Below are 17,474 nucleotides of genomic sequence, written 5' to 3' on the forward strand. Positions count from 1 at the left end.
TGCTGGTGTAATGTGACTTCAATTCACTCGCCTCCTCCCATACACCCACAGAAACTGCTCTGGTGGGTCCTCCTCCTCTCCTGAGGTGATTTTGATGGTTTGTGGGAGCTGGGGGGAACCAAAGAGGAAGGGAAAGCCCTATTGTTCTGTAGCACCAGAGAAGCCACAACAATGGATCCAGTCCTCTTATCCCCACATGGGGGGGATAATCAACCACATGGGAACTGCTATGGTGTGTAAATCAGTTCTAGGTCAGAATAACTTCCAAGTATTTATGATAAAATGTTGGCTTCACAACAGCTTCCAGAAAAGATTCTTTTCAGATCCTACAGGTTTACTAGTTCATTAGTGCTCCACACTCTACAGGTTTCCCGATTACTATCTGGAGCTTAAAACTTTCTGTTCCAATTTGACTATTCATAGCATGCTTTAAAAGCTCAGGACATATGGATCAGGTTAGAGATTAAAGTCATATTTTCTCCCTAGGGACATTGGAGCCCAGGAGGTTAATGTAAACTGTTATGCAGCTGCTGTAGCTCAGTTTTCTCCATTTTACAACTGGAGATAATAAAGCTTTATAATGCATTGCGTGTTCCTACTTTATGCAGATATTTAAAATAGCCTGGAGTTACCAGAAAAGGAAGTTTATATATATATATAAAAGTTGTTAAAGTTTCCTTATTTAGGAATGGAGGAAAAATCATATGAGTAAGAATGGAGAAAGGCCATGGCTCAATGGCAGAGCTTCTGCTTTGCACACAGAGGTCCCGGGTTCAATCCTCAGAATCTTCATGTAGGGCTGGGAGAGATCCCTGCCCGAAACCCTGCAGCGCCATTGCCTGTCAGTGTAGGCAATATTCAGCTACATGGACTAGTGGTCTGAGTCAGAATAAGCCAGCTTCCTATGTTCAATTATTTTTAATGGATTAATATGTAGAACTTGCAGTTCCACCCTGAGCAAACTTTGCTTGCATTGGACCCCCATTGCATTAAGCACTCACTTATTGCTCAGCCACTTGTGTGTTGTCAGATTCTTTTAAAAAGAACTTGACTAATCATGTGGAGAATTATTGGCGGAACCTCTATATTATATGAATAATAAATTTCCATTTTTTACTTGTGATATACCAGAAACAGGGACGCGGGTGGCGCTGTGGGTAAAGCCTAGGACTTGCCGATCATATGGTTGGCGGTTCGAATCCCCGTGGCAGGGTGAGCTCCCGTCTTTCAGTCCCAGCTCCTGCCCACCTAGTAGTTCAAAAGCACTCTTAAGTGCAAGTAGATAAATAGGGACCGCTTTATAGCGGGAAGGTAAACGGCGTTTCCGTGTGCGGCGCTGGTGCTGGCTCGCCAGAGCAGCTTCGTCACACTGGCCATGTGACCCGGAAGTGTCTCCGGACAGCGCTGGCTCCCGGCCTCTTAAGTGAGATGAGCGCACAACCCTAGAGTCGGACACGACTGGCCCGTATGGGCAGGGGTACCTTTACCTTTTTAATACCAGAAACACCAGTTAACTCATTTTGCTTCATATTTATATACTTGAAGCTAGATTGGTAATATTTTTTGTAATATTGTAATATTGAATTTATTTTGTGTTTGTTAAATTGTTGACTTTTGTCATTTTTTAATTTACTGCTCTGTATTTTGTATATTTGTATTTCCAATGTTCTGTATTTTGATGTTTTGAATGTTTACCTGAAGCCCCTTTGGGCACAGCTCATTGTGCAAAAGTGGCATACAGTATAAGTAAACTCTAGCAATCAATCAATCAATCAATCATCATTGTCCTTTGTTTTTATCATGGTTTTTAGTGTCTGGCTATATATATATATATATATATATAATCATGGGAAATCTAAAGTCCTGGTCTGCACCAGGTCTCGGAAAACTTACAGCTGGAAGTTAGATGGAGTCCAATTAGAACAGGTTTTCAAATTTAAATACCTGGGAGTCTTTTTTCACTACAATCTAAGCTGGAAGCCACAGATACAGTATTTACTAAACAAAGGGAAAACAATACTTTATACTCTACTCCAATTTTTTGTGGCCGACGGAGCCTCTCACATCCCTTCTGCATTGAAGGTATACCACGCAAAAGTGGTCTCCACCCTCTGTTATGCTGCCCCGCTCTGGGCCCCTGGGTCCAATTTAACATTGCTGGGGACATTGCAGAATCAGTTTCTCCATCGCCTTCTGAAACTCCCCATGTGTGTGAGCAACGCAGCCATACGTCTGGAGTTAAGGATTGCATCATTGGAGACTGTCATCTGGAAGCGAGTCTTTGGCTATTGGCTGTCCAGCTGGCATAGGCTTCCCGACCATTATCTTTTTCAGTGCCTCTGGCGGGACGTCTTTGTCAATCCGTGGGTAGGAAAAATCCAAGCCAAACTTCTGAGCTTCGGAATTTCCCCAGCGGACTCCTTAAAGATGAACTTACGCTCAGCCAAAAGCCTTATTGAGCAAAGATTAGCAGACATTGAAAATCAACACAACCTTGCCAGGGGTGGGGGTGTCTGCTCCCCCAGGTATCATGGAATAACCCCACCACTTGGCCTCCCATCATACATGTCATCTCTTTCATCAGTACCACACCAACTTGCATTTATTCGTGCAAGGTTCAATGTCTTACCATCGAACCTGCTGAGCCACAGATTTTCCAAGGGTTTGTTGTCTCCGCTATGCGTGTGTGACGGGAAAACTGTTGAATCTCTTTCACATATAATGTTCAACTGTCCCCTACATAGCATAGCCAGGACTAAATTCCTGGGTCCTGCTTTACTGCGCTTGGTTGGCAGGCCTGTTGAGTTACACGCCGCACTGCTTTTGCAGGATACAGATTCTTCTGTAACTCTGCAGGTGGCGAGATTCCTGAATGCGGTTATCTCACACACAAAAACTACCAAAAAACAACAAAAACATCAAAACTAATCGGACTGTTATGATGAGAGTGCATGTCGGATCTCGTCTTCAGTTTTTCTTTTGCTGTGAACCGTCCCTTGGACCTTTCCTGGCCCCAAGCTGTCATTTGGCTCTGCTCAATGACCCACCCTTGCATCGTGGTGCTCTCCTTCTGTTGTCGGACATATCGGTCTTTAGGTCTCTGCGTTTTTATGTTTGTATATATTTTATGGGCTAATAGCCGTAAATATATATATATATATATATATATATATATATATATATATATATATATATATGAGAATACAGCTGTAAAGTCAATAAGAATCAAATGAATCAAAGGGAGGAAATTAAAAAAATCATAACTGTAACTATGACTGTAATCCTTTCTTGCAGGAAACTCTCAGAATTACAACTCTGTGAAAAGACTAGGAATCTCCTAACCACTCTCAGCACCCTTAACACCAGCTCCCATAATTCTTTGTGGGAAGCCATCACTGTTTTAAATCACATCATAGTGCTTTAAATGTATAGTGTGAATGTAGTCAATGCCTTGTCTGCTTGTATGAAGAATCAATTTTAATTCCCCCCAAGATTTCCCTCTTACCCACCACAGTGGTTCTCCAACCACTGACCATTGGCAGTCCTCATTGAGCTGTTTTGAGCGGTGGTTTCCAAAAACTTTTCTTTTGTGTGTACATCTGTAAACCTTGAGATTCCCCTTGGCTTTTGATACCTCCTTTCAGAGGCAAATTTAGGGGAGGACGACCAGCTCGGTCATTCTGGGCACAGAGCCTCCGGGGTGCTGTAGGGGATTCCACAACTATGATCAAAAATGGAACATGAGAGCTGGGGTGTGTGTGCCAAGTTTTGGCATCACACAGGGCACTGCTGAAATTTGAAACCCCAAAGTCTGCCACTGCTCCTTTTTTGTGTGGATAGAAGTTGTATCCCAGCATCTGGAGAAAACTGACACCAGTTGAGAGGCAATGGCCAATATTATTCCTTTTGAGGCTGAGAACAAACTAACAGAAGTCCAAAACTCCTGGTTTTTTACACCTGGAGCAGATGTCACTCAAGTCCTATATGTTTCTAGGATGTTTGAAAGGAAGGAGGACATTCCAGATAGCATTTTAGAACTCTGCAGGACAACATTACAAAAAGCAATTAATGTAGCCTAGAGCCAAACACCTTTATGATGCATTTTATGCAAATAGCTTGGAGCTAATTATATTGCTGGAAATTCATACATGCTGTGAACTTCTCTTCCATCAGTGAAGCTATCCAGAAAAGTGATAGCTATGATAAAGTGTTTACATGACCAATGATTTTTAAATCCCACTTACTACTGTTTGTTAATCACGGCTTTAGATCTTGTAAAAATATATATAAATAATCAGGAATTATCAACATAAAATTACCCACAACAATTAAACAAAATGCATTATTACCTATAGGCTGCACTGATTTTGAAAGGAATGATTCAATACTAACAGTTTTCAAGTTTGCCGTGTGTTTACTGCTTTTTGATGCTCCTTTGTTTATCATATGAGTACCTTTCACTTCCAGCTGTCCTTTCTCTTCTTCCTCTTGATTTTGTTTCCTTCCCCCCACTTTCCTTGTTCTTCATCTCTTTCTCAGACATCAGTAGTAATGTGTGTGGTTTACTTGCTCTTAAGAAAATATATTCAGGACAAGGCTGGCACACAGATATATTGAGCTTGAATAAAATATTGATAGGGGTGTTTTAATGGTCTTTTTCTCTCTCTCCAAGTGGGTAATAGATGAAAGGCCACAATATTAATCATCAAGGTACTTCTGTTAATGCTAGATGTACCATAAGCCTAGAGTTTAATTTTTCATTGGTGCATAAGGGTACCCAGTTGTGTGAGAGTCACTTTTAATGTGTCTTCATCTTACAGCATTGCTACATTGAAACGTGGCATGCTGCATGGACAGGAGCAATTGAGCAGAGCCTCCCAACTTGGTCACCACCCCCAGTTCCAGGTGGGCACGATCACATGGTAAGTATAAAGAAAGAGGGGTGGTCAGGAGAGCCTTCAGTTCTTGGCCCCACTTCTTGGCCTCACTGCTGCACAACAATCCTCCAGTGCTTTTCTATCTAGTAGTTTCTGTCACCACCCAAGAAAGGACAGAAGGAGAGATCCTAGACCAGCACATTTCCAGCCAATCCCTTGCAATTTACTCAAAGCATAAAGCCAGCTCTCCAGCTCTTGGCTTCTCCCCAAGAATACATCAAATTTATACCTTTATCAACTCTAGTTTTAGACTTCCAATAGCATGAAGCTCCAAGCAATGTAGAGGCATGTGGATTTCTGAATCGTCAGACTGGCAAACGCACACAGACTTCAACAGTCTGAACTTACTGAAACTCTAGCATGCAAACTTTGATTTATTTATTTTTATTTTTCACATATTTTACATATCTCACCTATGATGCTATTCCACTTCTTCCGGTAAGAGAGTCACACACCTGCCAAGGGTGGGTTTTTTATTATTGCAAAAGGAGAAAAAAAACATAAATCATTAAGAAAGTTGGAGTTGATAATTATTTAAGTCTGTGACCTTTTGCTTTCTTCTTCTGACAGGGAAAGTCTCTAATGTATATCATCAGGATATTTGGCGTGAAGTGAAAATGGCCACAGATTTAATTAAAATGTAAGTTATTGTTAGCAAGAAAGGTCATGGTTTTGAAAAGAAAGAAAAAAGATGTAATTTCAGGAGTATATTAGCAACCACCCTCCAGAGTTATTTGCATGTAAAATATATATTTTGTACTTGACATTTAGAAAGGAAATTGGAACTGTTTATAATGGATGCTTGAAACACTTTTGTGTTCTCCTGCTCCTTTTGTCCGCATTTGGTATAATTGGTTAGATGGTACATACAGCAGTTGTTACATTTCATTCTTTATGCCTGAGTGCCTAACTGAGCTGGGAATTAGTCCACAAAGATTTCTGCAGCACTGAATGAAAGGCACAGTGCCCAATATTTCTTACAGAGCTGGAGAGAATAAATATCCACAGGGAATCCTTAGCTGGAGGGCTGCTGATTGCACATGACAGATGCATTTTGGGGGGCATTCGCAGCATCCAGAGTGTGACCAAAGCTTTCTGAAACTTCGCAAATGGCCAAGGGATGAGCCCATTATTATAAGGGAAACACAGAAGGATCCCCACCACAACATTTCTGTGCCACTTTGCATGGGGGTGGTAAAATATGGGTGGGCATTTAGAGGCTCTCCAGACAAGCAGTTTATCAGGTAGCAAAACTGTTCCTGAACAGGCTATATTCAGAGTGTAAGATCATAAGAGTCTGTTGGATGAAGCCAGTGGCACATCTAGACCAGCATCCTGTACTCACAGTCGCCAACCAGGTGCCTATGGGAAGCAATTATCCATCAGGGTTAATAGTCCCTGATGGCCTCCATGCATGTGTGCCATCCTCTTTTAAAGCCGCCCAGTGTCTGCATTTTTGTGCTTTTGTTGTTGTTTGTCATTTACATGGACTTGAATATCACCTCACTCCTTTCCTCTAAGAGAGGGGCATTGATTATTACAGGCATCAATATTGTAGACTGTTTGGCAGCATATAAAATGAAGCCAAATGCTTGGCAATTATCAGCTATATTGCTTTTTATGTGTGGAGTTCCAAATTTAGTCTGAGCAACTTCTCAGGCAGAGCAATCCAATTCTCACATTAACCCATGCAGGGGAAAGCTTCGGATACCCTAAAGCTGTATCCAAAGCACGCTCGGTCCAGGAAGGGAGAAATGTGAATAAAAAAAAATAGTAATGGCATTAAAATGGCAGACATGTCCCCAGCATACCTAAAAACTCTGCTAACCACCACCATCCCTGCACAATCAGTAACCACGTAAGTAACTTTCCCCACATGCCACAAAGGCACATTCAGACATGGGGAATATTGTTTTAGTTCTGTTCATCATGCTGCCGCTTCTGTCCTGTTCTCTAATGTTTATTTCACACTGCAGTAACTGTTGTATTATGGAAGATGATTTTTTAACTGGATCTGGATCTGCCAATTAGGAACCAAGTGATAGGTCAGTGATCCTAACCAATAAGCAAGGCATGGCCAAAAGACAAACCAGGAGCAAATCAAGTCCTGGTAACAAGCCAGAAGTCAGGACTAAAGAACAGCCAAATATAAGGTACATGTCAGTGCTTAAGAAAATCTCCTTGCTTGAGTAAGAGTCAGCAAGAAAAGGAAGCCCCCAATATTCCACCCTGCCCAGAAAAATCCAGTGATGAACCTGGGGTGGACAGGTTCAAACTGGAAGGATCTGCAGTGGTAGAGCTGTAACATTCCGCTCAACAAATAACAATGATGAAAGATTAAAAAAAATTATTGAAAGATATTCCAGTAGCCCCTAAAAGACCAACTAAGTATAAGCTTTCTAGGTATGAGCTTTTGTGTATATACACACTGCTTCAGATACTCTGAAGCAGAGGTCACTACAACCTTATGACTGTTGATGACTGTTAATGATGGCAGTTGGTTCCACAGGGAAAGGCAAGGGATTTTTAAAGGGATAGATGACCAAAATTAGCTTTAGCATGTATAACGGGACATGAATCCAATATTCAGACCAGGTCTCTCCATAGTTTTTAGTTCGGTAATGAGTTGTAATTCAGCAACTTCTCTTTCAAGTGTATTTCTAAAATTCTTTTGCAATAAGACAGCTACTTTAACATCTTTATAGAATGTCATGGGAAATTGAAGGGTTCTCCTACTGGTTTCTCTGTTTTATGATTCCTGATGTCAGATTTATGCCCATTTATTCTTTGGTTTGTCCTGTTTGTCCAATATAGAGAGCTGACGGGCACTGTTGGCATTTGATAGCATATATAATGTTGGAAGATGAACAATTAAATAAGCCTGAGATGGTATGTTTGATGGTATTGGGGCCAATAATGATGTTGTCTGGGTGTATGTGGCAGCAAAGTTGGCATCCGCTCAACAGTTCTCCACATAGGGCAGCTACACACAGTTTTCAGCAACTGACATTGGGACACCACAGTGCCTCATTTCCAGAAGGAAACACAAGCCTCTGGAATCTTGCAGTGATCAGAGAATGGGGTGGCATGCAGCAGCATCTTAAAACCTTGTAGTGCCCTTTGAACAAGAGGAGCAAAGGGCTCTTAGAGGTAAAGGAGGAACAGAGAGGAATGTGAATCACAAAATGATTCAAAATGGTCCATTATAAAATTTGGCTAGAATTTGTAACTGCATTTCAGCAATGCCATAGTATAAGCCTGCTATTCTTCTCATAGACAATGTGATTTTGGACTGAACTGGGCACCATATTCTGAAACAGAAGATATTAATTAAATAAGTAGTATCAGAGGGTGGAACTCAAAATGTAACTCAATACTCATATTTGGAACTATGGTTGGCATTAGACTTGGTCATACTCAGAGTATGACTAATTTAACTCACATTCAATGGACTTTGAATATAACTTCATCAGATACTATTCTATAGTTTGTTGATTAAAACAAACTGTTGGTGAATATGACACACATAAATCTACTAGGATTTTTTGATAGCACCACTCTGTACTTTACTGTACTGCAACAAATGCAATTTAGCTGTCTTTTGCAGAAACTTTTTCTTCTGTGGGTTTTCACAGCAGAATGCAACACATATTAGCCATGAGACTTCTTCTGTGCAAGATTCCCTGAGATGAGAGGGGTTTTGGCCACAGTACAGGTGGACACTTGCTCAATTTCACTTCCCACTCATTTCAATTGCACAAAAGTTCCCAGTGGCTTTCTGTCCAATGACTTATAATACCATGGATGTACCTGCAAAGTGAAAATCTTCTTGCTGTGAAGCTTATTTGAGAGCAGCAGGAACAGAAGCATCCTGTAAATCTAACAGCATTCCATTTGTGCTATTTAATACTGCAGCAAGATTCTCAGAGAAGAATATTACCTAGTGAGAAAAGATTAGTTGGGGCCTTGGATCTGGATGCCCAGGGAGCATGTTCCAATTTAGAGACTTCAAGTATATTGAACTCAGTAATTGTTAGACGTATTGGCATTTACTCTTTTGAGGGAAATTGGCTGGCTTCTTTGCTTGTTATGCAAAATGTTATAGTTTGAGCCAGCGTTAAGCACAATGAAATCTCAAATCCGCCAGCCATGCAAATAGCTGCAAACATTCTTCAAGAAGTAACTGGTAGTTTTGCCAATGACTTTAAGGCAGTAGATTGCAAGCCCTGATAATGGATAGGTACATGCATTACTGAGGGTGGTGGGGAGTCTAGCTTAGATCACCTCGGCAGAATGGTTATAAAATGTATACATTACTGTAGTCTAATTAAATTTTATCACCAGTCAATATTTGGTATGCAGCCATTTTGCTACAGCGATTTGATATACATGTTTGGAGATTTTTTCCTCTCAGGGAGGTTTTCATACACAAAATTCTCCAAATAATCAGAAATATTATTTACAGAACATTCCTTAGGAAAACAGAAAGATGGTCACCTACATGTGCTCACCAAGTTAGTTGCAAGTTTAGCAACTATGGACCAATTCAAGGCAAACTAAGCTCTACGGACCCCACAGTTGTCCACAACTCACATTCCCTTTCCTCTAGAAGGACACATAGTCTGACCTGCAAGTGTCCACAGTTCCTATGTAGACAGGTCCAAGAGAAAAAGTTAAATCAATTCTGGATTTGATCCAGCTTCTTGAAGACCCATTAGGGAAATGATCTGTTTCAACAGGATGCAGCAACAGACTGCTCACAGGAACAGGTTAACCTCTGCTTTAAAAACCCCCTCTAAGGACTCTCCTTCCTTGGAGCTTTATAAGCAGAGGTTGACTGGCCAACTGACCTTGTATGATCTAGCTGAGTTTCCTGCATTGCCAACTCTACAATTCTATGTTGGTCCTCTCCTGAGAGAGCTACACAGGTTGCTTATTTGCTACCAGGTCAAGTTCAAGGTTATTGTGTAAATTCTTGTGGGCCACAAGTACCTTAAGGGCTACCTCATTCTAGGATCCTAAGACTACATGGTTCCTTATGCTCCACTTCAATCACTGAGATTTTCTAATCAGGCACTTTGGATGGTCAAGCACGCTCCTAGGGTTATAGCAGTCTTTATTAGGGACTGAGCCTTTAGTATGGTGGATCCTGCCCTGTAAAACTCCTTGCCAATACAATGCCTGTAGGAGTTGTCCCTGCTTTCTTTTACACATCTTAGGATGTCTTTGGATGCTTTGAACCAACAGTTTTTATTGATATCCCATTGAGGTATTTACTGAGGTTAAACAAGCTACTCTGAGCATCTGTTCTTTTTCAATAACCAGGTAAACTTACTTGCTACTTATAGAAGGGAAACTTTGGGGCCAGGGAAACTTTCTTGCAGTTAAAACATGGCTGCACAAACCCCATAAGCCTTTGCCTGACTGTTGTTTCAGCTGCTGGCCAACAGTTCCTTTCCGTTCCAGGATGGTGATGTTTTATCAGCAGAAACTAGATTAGATGTGCCATGTTCAAGAACTCAGGCTTTGGACAGTTTGGGGGTTGACTTTAAGTTTCCATTTAAGAGTAGTAGTAGTAGTAGTAGTTACACCTACTATAAAAGGTGGGGTTAAAAAAGCATTAAATAAATGAATTTAAATGAACAGACTAACAGGAGATGATATCTTAATAACTGGGGATCTCTCTTGAATACTTTGGCTGAGATGCTGAAAGCCACATCCTTCTCCATTGAGTGGAGATAGTGAGACAGTAGAAACATCAGTCAGTTGTTTTGAGATTATCAGCTGATTATTCAACTAGAAGAAGGGCCACAGTCTTAGGAGACTGTATAGGTGGTTGTCTGGAGACCTGCTGTAAGAGAGTTTATTTGCTTCCACTATGTTCTGTTCGAAGAGTCATAAATAAAACAAATATTTAAAAGGCACCACGAGTCTCCAGAGCTTTTTCATCTAAAAGAAACTAACCCTGTAGCACTGTCCCTGGAACTTCTTACTAATCGGGAAAGTGGGAAGCACATAACAAGCAAATTGCTTCCTCTATCCACCCACCACTGACTTTTCATTCGTAGAGAATCCTTGAATTCACCTTTACACTAAAGGGAGGGAACTGCTTTAAGCCATTATTATGGAAAGAGAACTGATTAACTGATTAACATTCTGGGCTAGAAGGTTAGAAAGTGAATTTTCCGTTATAGAGCGATTGCTATTGAGAAGAAACCCTGTTTATTAACTGTGCTTTTATCTTCTCTAGAGGTTTGCTTGACATAAGATAATGGAATTCCCCCCCCCTTTTTATTGTTTAAAACTATAATCATATCAAGAAAAGTAAGCATTTACTGTACCATTACATGAAGGCAGGGAGGGATGACTTGAAAAGATCTGCATATCCTATAAGCTATTTTATCATTTCAATTAGCATTGGCAAATGTCTTGTTTTATATTACAGTCATAAATGTGGTTTTACAGTCCTTCTAGGTGTGTTTATATCCTAATTAATTTGAGTAATTGTGATTAGTAACAGAACAAGGTTGTGCAGGGAGAACAATTACAAAAAAGCCATTCCTCAAGCAGGAACGCTTCAAATGCAGAGTCGATAGGAGTCCCACAGAGTCAAAAGGTCAGTGGCAACATCCAGTGAAAACACACATTACACCAATCATAAATTTATAATTCTCAAATATTGATTTGGAGATGGATTTACTCTCCTTTTTGTCCTTTGGAAACAAACACAGAAACTACTTTCAAGGCACTGTTCTGATTTCCTGTATGACATGGATAGTGAATTATGTCACATCAATAAGTTATGCCACCTCAGTGAGTTATGCCCTATCAACAGCTCCTCCACCAGATAGATCTGCCGGCCATATGGCAAATGTTCTCCTTGAACTGGTCTCTGAAGCATCAAACCTGCAAGATGGCATATATCTAACCTAGGGAGAATGTGATGACACTTCTCCACTTTTGCCTCTCAATCTATCCAAAAGCCTTTCAGCAATTAACGTTTAACAGATATGATCATCAACATGGATCTGCAATTGCAATGCAATACTTTACATGTATATCCTGAAGTAAATTTTATTTTAATTCATTGGGACTTACTCCTTGGTAAGTGTTACAATTACAGCCTTAATGTGGAAACTTTTTACACTGAAGCACTGAGAACTAGATCCATATATGCCCTTGAAAGTAACACTGCTTTGCATAGCCCATTCTTTTTTCACTAGAAGATAAATGTAAAAATAATAATATTAACACTGGATTCTGAATTTTTTATTTTCCCTTCCCCTCCAAAAATATAAATTTTAGTTACTAGTTTCTAAAAGGAATTCCTGCATTTCAACTGTACATTCTTAGACATACCTAATGCATGTCTATAAAAATACCTAAAATCATATAAATATTGTAAATTATATAAAACTACACATGTGCTAATACTATATATATGCTAATACTATATATATGCTACTTACATATATGCTACTATATATTCACTGTATATTATATAAAAAAGTGAAAATACTACGTGCTGCAAATCCTCCAAACAACCCCCTCTTTTCTTATGTTTATTATAAGACCTGGAGCTGGCTGTAAGAAATTTATCAGTGGCTGTAGCTCAGTGACAGAGAAGGGCTAGCATTTTTGAAGTCAATGAAGTAATATACACTTTAATGCAAGGCCATTAAGACTAGAATCTAAAACAGAGGTGGATTTGGGGCAGCACGGCTGGTTCTGCCATAAGTTAAGGTAACGGACCCCTGGATGGTTAAGTTCAGTCAAAGGCGACTCTGGGGTTGCAGCGCTCATTTCACTTTCAGGCTGAGGGAGCAGGCGTTTGTCCACAGACATCATTCCGGGTCATGTGGCCAGCATGACTAAACCACTTCTGGAGCACCATGGTGGAAGCCAGAGCACATGGAAACACCATTTACCTTCCCGCCGCCACAGTACCTATTTACTTGCACTGGCGTGCTTTCAAACCACTAGGTTGGCAGAGCCACGGGAGCTCACTCCATCACATGGATTTGAACCGCCAACCTTCCTATCAGCAAGCCCAAGAAGCTCAGTGGTTTAGGCCACAGTGTCACCCACGTCCCTATGGTTCTGCCATACTGGACGCCAAGCTAGGGAATGCCACAGGGTGTTGTAACTAAGATGTAGTGAACTGGGCAGAAGAGAATTTGAGATGCCAAATGTTGGCCTCAGACGGGGCACCGTTGAAATTTGGAAGACCAAAGTTTGTCTCTGTCTAAAATGACCTGGCTAAATCGCTCCTCAATCCCAGCCCATTCCAACTGCAAAACTTGCTGTTTCTCACACATAGCCTGCTGGCAGATCCCATTCAGGGAACACACACAGCCATCAATTAAAGAACATTCGTTACTTTTGCTTAAAATCCCTTGCTTCCATCTGGAGTCACTGTAGTGACAGAGCCATTGGCAGTAAACAGGCAGCCCAAAGGACTGTTGATAATTTTTGGGTGGGATTCGATCCTATGCTGGCAAATTCAGGTTGCACAATTAAAGTTGATTTGGCATCCTTGTGCAACAAACCTGTTTCTCCCCAAACATGGCCTTTTTCCAATAAGGAAAGTGGCCGGAAAAATCTCTCATATTTGATGCAACATCATCTAACCTCCCCACAAAGAAACCTGAAGGGGTGCTCAGTAAAGAGCTGACGTCATCTAACCTCCCTGAAAACTTTGCACAAACAAATCACGATGAATGCACCTGGAAGCAACCCTTGGCACTGTTCTAAATCTGTTCTACTTCATCCTGCTACAGCTTTATTCTGCTTTGTACACTGGCTTGAAGGCGGGAGGGTGCTCTGCATATATTGCATTAGTAGGTTTGATTGTTTGGATTTAAGTTCAGTCTGAAAAGGAAGGGTGATTGATCTTAACATATTGGTAAGCCCTGGCTTCAGGCTAGGAATACAAACAGTATTTCTCAAGTCGGGCATTATTACTTCTCATTTGTTGCTCATTGATTAGCTGTCAACGATAAGATCTTGGGTTTTTCAGACTGTGGCAGCTGCTGGTGGTCATTTTAATTTATTTATTTCTTTGCTAGAGTCTAGCCTACAGAAACTAGAAAACACAGCAGCAAAATAGAAAGTGCAGCAGCACCAGGTAAAATTTTGAAAACTCCTTCAACAGCATAGGAATTAGACTGGATTAACAGACATGAGCAACAACACAACTCAGAAAACTTCTTGAAAAGCATAGGGCTAGGGCTGGATTAAAGGACAACAATTCAGAAAGCAATTCTGTCCAGGAGCAAACCAAGGGCACTCAGTCACCCACACAAGACCTCTTGGTTTTGTTTGTTTTCTTTAAATGGCAGCTCCTATGATCTTCAACATGGTGCAAAGCCAGTTTTCATAGGCAATGGGTGTTGTAGTCTAGCAACATCAGGAGAGCATTGTGGTGCTTACCCCTGCATTACACAGGGTGCGAGTCTTTAATTCTTATATCAATAGTAGTAGTAGTAATAATAATAATGTGACGCGGGTGGCACTGTGGGTAAAACCTCAGTGCCTAGGACTTGCCGATCGTATGGTCGGCGGTTCGAATCCCCGCAGCAGGGTGAGCTCCCGTCTTTCGGTCCCAGCTCCTGCCCACCTAGCAGTTCGAAAGCACCCCTAAGTGCAAGTAGATAAATAGGTACCGCTTTATAGTGGGAAGGTAAACGGCGTTTCCGTGTGCTGCGCTGGTGCTGGCTTGCCAGGGCAGCTTCATCACGCTGGCCACGTGACCTGGAAGTGTCTGCGGACAGCGCTGGCTCCCGGCCTCTTAAGTGAGATGGGTGCACAACCCTAGAGTCGGACACGACTGGCCCGCACGGGCAGGGGTACCTTTACCTTTAACAACAACAACAACAACAACAACAACAACAACAACATCATTCTGGAAGAAAATTCCCACTGGAGTTCAGTACAGAGGTTCAAAAGTTCCTGTCTTCCACTGCCTCCCGCAGTTTGTTCAAACTCATGTTGGTAGAAACCATCTCATCCTCTGTCGTCCCCTTCTCCTTGTGGCTTTCAATCTTTCCCAGCATCAGGGTCTTTCTCTTCTCATGAGGTAGCCAAAGTATTGGAGCCTCAGCCTCAGGATCTGTCCTTCCAGTGAGCACTCAGGGCTGATTTCCTTAATAATGGAGAGGTTTGATCTTCTTGCAGTCCATGGGACTCTCAAGAGTCTCCTCCAGCACCATAATTCAAAAGCATCAATTCTTTGGCGATCAGCCTTCTTGATGGTCCAGCTCTCACTTCCATACATCATTACTGGGGAAACCATAGTTTTAACTATACGGACCTTTGTTGGCAAGGTGATGTCTCTGCTTTTTAAGATGCTGGTCTAGGTTTGTCATTGCTTTCCTCCCAAGAAGCAGGCATCTTTTAATTTCGTGAGTGCTGTCACCATCTGCAGTGATCATGGAACCCAAGAAAGTAAAATCTCTCACTGCCTCCATTTCTTCCCCTTCTATTTGCCAGGAGGTGATGGGACCAGTGGTCATGATCTTAGTTGTTTTGATGTTGAGCTTCAGACCATATTTTGCGCTCTCCTCTTTCACCTTCATTAAAAGGTTCTTTAATTCCTCCTCACTTTCTGCCATCAAAGTTGTGTCATCTGCATATCTGAGGTTGTTGATATTTCTTCTGGCAATCTTCCGGCCTGAGATTCATCCAGCCCAGCCTTTCGCATGATGAATTCTGCATATAAGTTAAATAAACAGGGAGATAATATACAGCCTTGTTGTACTCCTTTCCCAATTTTGAACCAATCAGTTGTTCCATATCCAGTTCTAACTGTAGCTTCTTGTCCCACATAGAGATTTCTCAGCAGACAGATGAGAAATCAATCTGATTTCGATGCTGCCCATCTGGTGATGTCCATGTGTAGAGTCATCTCTTGTGTTGTTGGAAAAGAGTGTTTGTGATGACCAGCTTGTTCTCTTGACAGAACTCTATTAGCCTTTGCCCTGCTTCGTTTTGAACTCCAAGGCCATACTTGCCAGTTTTTCCTTTTATCTCTTGACTCCCTACTTTAGCATTCCAATCCCCTATAATGCAAAGAACATCCTTCTTTGGTGTCATTTCTTGAAGGTGTTGTACGTCTTCATAGAACTGATCAATTTCAGTTTCTTCAGCACTGGTAGTTGGTGCATAAACTTGGATTACTGTGATGTTCAAAGGTCTGCCTTGGATTCATATCGAGATCATTCTATCATTTTTGAGTATTGCATCCCAGTACAGCTTTCACCACTCTTTTGTTGACTATGAGGGCCACTCCATTTCTTTTACAGGATTCTTGCCCACAGTAGTAGATATGATAGTCATCCAAACTGAATTCACCCATTCCCATCCATTTTAGTTCACTGATGCCCAGGATGTCAATATTTATTCTTGCCATCTCATTTTTGACCACATCCAGCTTACCAAGGTTCATGGTTCTTACATTCCAGGTTCCTATGCAATATTTTTCTTTACAGCATTGGACTTTCCTTTCGCTTCCAGGCATATCCACAACTGAGCAATCTTTCAGCTTTGGCCCAGCCGCTTCATCAGCTCTGAATCTACTTGTACTTGTCCTCCGCTTTCCTCAGTAGCATGTTGGATGCCTTCCAACCTGAGGGGCTCATCTTCCAGCGTCATAACTTTTATATGCCTGTTGTCTTTGTCCATGGAGCTTTCTTGGCAGGGATACTGGAGTGGCTTGCTGGTTCCTGCTCCAGGTGGATCACATTTGGTCAAAACTCTCCACTATGACCTATTCGTCTTGGGTGGCCCTGCACAGCACAGCTCATAGCTTTTCTGAGTTATTCAACCCCCTTTGCCACGCCAAGGCAGTGATCCATGAGAAGTTCCCAATTAGTCAGTCCAGAAAGTCTGTGAGAACATTCCATTATGATACATGCTATACAGTTAGCGACCATTTTAGGCACATCCAATATGTGTGCAACCGCACATGTGCACTTTGTGCCAAACCCGGAAGTGACCCAGAAACATCGTTAAAATGTCACAAAAAGGGGTGGAACGAGACAGAACAGAGTGTTTGCAGGCTTTCTCAATGGATGTTCTGATTATATGAAATTTTACACTCTCCACATGTAAAGAGAGGGTTGTCTGTATATGGGGGGAATGCATCACCTAGGCTGCTTTGTCTTCTCCCCAACCACAGGAGGCCCCAGGAGGCCTGACATGACCAGCAAGCTAGGTGAGATGACATGCCACCTGGAATTGCAGCATAAGGCAGACCTCCATGGATAAGGAAGAGGCAATAGAGTACAATTAGGAAAGGAGGGATGAAGAGAGGAAGTGCCAAGGAAAAAAACTAACTTGTGACAGGAAGGAGGATTGAGGGCTCTGCATTCAGCTACAACTCATCTCAACATATGGTGAGCATCTTTGCTCATGCAAAGTTAAACTCCATTGATCAGCAGGGGAATTAGCTACTTGAGAAGTTCCCTCCCCCTCATCCCCCACCTTAAAATTAGATGCAATTACAAAAGTTACAAGAACTTTATAAAGCAGAAATCA

General features: G+C 41.5%; 1 long non-coding RNA gene across 1 annotated transcript; it reads left to right on the forward strand.

Annotated features, from left to right (window-relative positions):
* The first annotated feature begins 10,184 nt into the window (after window positions 1-10,184).
* Window positions 10,185-17,258, forward strand: LOC128420830 (uncharacterized). Its single transcript, XR_008332138.1, has 3 exons — window positions 10,185-10,262; window positions 11,452-11,553; window positions 17,116-17,258. It is a non-coding gene; the product is annotated as an uncharacterized LOC128420830 (long non-coding RNA).
* The last annotated feature ends 216 nt before the right edge of the window (window positions 17,259-17,474 follow it).

The sequence above is a fragment of the Podarcis raffonei genome, chromosome 9 (genome assembly GCF_027172205.1).
Source record: "Podarcis raffonei isolate rPodRaf1 chromosome 9, rPodRaf1.pri, whole genome shotgun sequence".
Classification (NCBI taxonomy): Eukaryota; Metazoa; Chordata; class Lepidosauria; order Squamata; family Lacertidae; genus Podarcis; species Podarcis raffonei.